The following is a 4,184-nucleotide window of genomic DNA, read 5'->3' as shown; positions in this document are numbered from 1 at the left end:
ACACACACACACACACACACACACACTCACACACACACACACACACACATATTTGTACATTTACTACAGGTTCCTTTCAGTTTCCGTCTACTATATCCACTCATAAGCCTTTAGTCGGTCCTAGCATATAAAACAGAAAACTCTCATCCCATGTTCCGTGCAGTGAGACTAAACCCCGAACCATGAGGCTGGAAATCGAACTTCTTCACACACAGTCACGCCTCCACCTATGTGCCGAAGTCCCCGTTAATACACCAGCAAACCACACCATACTGAAGCTACGTTTTCCCAGTATAGTTTCAGATATAAAAGCACAGCTTATAACTTGTGTATTATACCACCACTATTTGACTAACCTTATTCGCTTATCTCCTGAGACATTGGTCAATTTATATCTAGGATCACCTTTGGCCTACATATATTTCGGCCATGTTTGTACTGAAATATGCGTGTGTATGTGAGCGTGTGTATGTGAGTGTGTCAGTGTGTGCGTGTTTTCGTGTGTTTGCATGTGACTGTCTGTGCGTTTACAATGTCCTATATGCTTGTGTGGTTGATATTCCTTGGCACATATGTAGCAATGAAACAAACGTGTTTCGTGAGCGTGTATATGTGTGTGCGAATCTGTGGTGTGCTCGTATGTGTGCGTTTGGTGTGCAAGTGTGTGTGAGTGTGTGTATGTGTGTGTGTGTGTGTGTGTGTCTGTGTGTGTGTGTCTGTGTCTGTGTGTGTGTGTGTGTGCGTGTGCGCGTGTGTTCGTGTGTGTGTTCGTGTGTCTAGTGACAGTTAAAATATCTATGTATTGAAATTCTATCACATATATCTACTGCTTTGTATGTCTATTTTTATCTATCGCACATCTAAAATTCAATATATTTCGTCATGAACAATCTTCCTCCCAGTCTCATTTGCTCTCTTTCACTCTCTTGCCAAGTCATTCTCACTCTATATCTCTCTCCTTTTCTATCTTTCGCTCTCTTTTTCTCTTAACTGCACAACTTACTGAACATTTCTGTTGAATTTCTATATGTCCATATCGCATTTCCTGTATATGTCTATACATCCAATTATCTGTATAGCAATATATCAAGATATTCACTATAAGTACGTACGTGCACACACACACAGACACACACACACACACACACACACACACACACACACACACACACACACACACACACACACACACACACACACACACACACACACACACACACATACGTGAGGTTGTAGGGAAGTGGTGGCCGCTTCACACGTTCATATATGTATGTACACTCGCAAACATATGTTTTTATGAAGCAATTTGAATTGGGTATCTTTAAGTTGCTAAGTTGCTTTCTTTTTAACAAAATATATTACTTTACATAACCTTTTCGAATATTGTATATTATTTGGTATTATTTATGAAGCCTGGTGGGGTACTCACACACGCACACTCATATGAAGCCACACACACTCGTATAAATATATATGCGTGCATGAATATATGTCTTTGGATATATATGTGTGTGTGCGTGTGCGTTTGTGTATGTGTGTGTACGTGTTATGCATGTATTTAATATATATATATCCCATATATAAATATGAAAATTTGCCGGATATTTGAAAAATTTATATTCATTTTATATATATTTAATTGCATATCACATGTTTTGTCGCATTTAATTCATCGCATGTCTTGCAAATATAAGTCAACTCCACGATTTGGCCTTAAGCACTTTGCAACAGGGCTTTCGAAAATTGTTCATGATATTTCGCCCAAGTAATCGCAGTTCCTTTCATTTTCTGTCCTCACTTGCCTTTTCCTGTTGATATAATGTTGGTTTCCTTGAAAATTTCTACATTTTGCTCTCGTTTTGTAAAATAAGTAATTTTTTTATATCATGCGAATGAAGAACAAATATTTCAGCGTTTTGGGGGTTGATTATCGACACATGGCAAATCGAATATACATGACTGTACGTGTAGAAGGTAATATATGCCAATGCAGAGACGAATAATCCTTTTATAAAAAGTTGCAAATTGTTACATGAATAAAAATCTTCCTAAACCAATAAACGGCAAATAAAGATATATAGAGAAACGCAGGGAGTACGAGAGAGAGAGAGAGAGAGAGAGAGAGAGAGAGAGATAGACTGAGACAGAGAGGGTGCACATCGGAGATTGCGTCAACAGAACGGCAGTGAGGAGAAGAATATCGAAGTTGAAACTACCCTCAACTACCACAAATTCACCCATTGCAGCTCCACCCAAACTCACCTGCAAAGGGTACCAGAAATAAACCGATCGCTTGATAGGGTTACAAATTTAGTTTCTTGATGCCTATGAGATACGGTGCTGAAGCCGAAAGATCTACATCTTCTAAACAAAGCTCAGCTTCTTGTTACGACAAGAAACAGTTACACACACTGCTGTCGATTTATAGCCATGAGTAGAAGATGCAAACTAGAAATAGAGGAATAGGGCTAAATAAAAACAAGATAGGACTAAATACAAACTAACAAGAAGTAAAAAAATGTCTTAAAATATTGCGGCCACCAGTCTGGAGTATGTGATATTCATTGCAGTTCTTTACAATAACAATCAACTCCCAAATTTGATTGCTGAACCTGAGGGGCAATAAAATGAATATGGACTGATTAAAAGCAGGATGCGTATAGCATGCCCTATACGAGATAAATCCGTCATTGAAAAAATGTAAAGTGTCTACGAAAACTCAGAATATGAGAGAGGATTTAAGTTTGCGAAAGGGACAGTTAATAACAGATAGGTGGGTGATAACCCTTAGTAATTTAGTTATAAGTACGTATTATGTATATATATAAGGGAAATAAGAGAAGGTTGAAAATGCTAAAATAATTTTATCATGAAGAACATTTTAGTACCGGTTTCAGTCTTTGAAACTTTTTCCAGTTAGAGTGAAAAAGTAGTACCCCACCAAAACATGTTTTTTTGTTTTTTTTAATGAACAAGCTGTTTCTACATTCACAAAATTCTATTTGACAAGTTCGAGAAACGAGCGAAAGCGCTAATGATAATGAAGAAATAAAAAGATTTTTTCCAAACTTCTGACGACCCTTTTTTCAGTATTCAATTTATGTACTGATAGATAGATGTATTAACGAAAGAAATTCCAACACACTGATTTTCGCGTTTTATTATTTGCAATTATTACGCTTTTACACTTTTGCAATGTATATATGTATCTCTCTCTCTCTCTTCCTCTCTCTCTCTCCCTCTCTCTCTCTCTCTCCATATATATATATATATATATATACACGCACGCACGGACACACACACACAAATACATATATAATATACGAGGTCTCATCAATAAGTGTCCGGAGTGTCACCATAGTAACGAACCTAAACCACGCAGCGTAACGCCGCTTTGCAGAAATCGGTCTAGATCTTGCTGTGCATGTACACTAAGTTTCTATGTCCTAGCTCATTCTTCCTGTTCACAGCATGGCTTGGAAACGAACGTGTGTGATGTGTGATCGTTGTATTAACCATCACAGCAAAAGTTGTCGTGGTGATATCTGCTCAGAGGCCGACGCAAAATTGCAGAACGTCGTACAAAAGTATACCAGTGGTTCCGACGCTTCCAAGATGGCCGAAAGTATGTTGATATCAACGAACATTCTGGGAGACCCGCAACCAGCAGAACTGAGGGAAATATCGCAGATGTGTGTGAAGTCTTGAGGAGAAATGTTTGAATCACCGTGTGTAACTTATAAGAAGATGTGCAGATTAGTTACATTTCAGTTCAATCAATTATCACTGGAAATTTGGGTATGAGACACGTGTCTACCAAGTTTGTGTTTTCAGTGGAAAAGACACTGGGTGTTCAGTTGCACAAGGATCCTTCATTATGTGGAGGATGATGAAAGCATTTTGAAAGCTTTGCGTATCGCCAAAAGTTTGACAACGTTTGATGCAGATTCTGTGCTGAACATTATGTGTAATGGTCAGTGCAGCGATCACACGATACACACCTTCTTTCCAAGCACTGCTGTAAACAAAGAAAGTAAAGTTAGAAATTAAAGCGCATGCACAACAGAGATTAAGGTCTATCTGTGCCAAGCAGCTTTACCCTACGTGCATCACGTTCGTTACTATAGCAACAGTCCGCATAATTATTGATCAAATCACGTATATATATATATATATATATATAT

The sequence above is a fragment of the Octopus bimaculoides genome, chromosome 7 (genome assembly GCF_001194135.2).
Source record: "Octopus bimaculoides isolate UCB-OBI-ISO-001 chromosome 7, ASM119413v2, whole genome shotgun sequence".
Taxonomy (NCBI): domain Eukaryota; kingdom Metazoa; phylum Mollusca; class Cephalopoda; order Octopoda; family Octopodidae; genus Octopus; species Octopus bimaculoides.
This window is presented reverse-complemented; position numbering follows the sequence as displayed.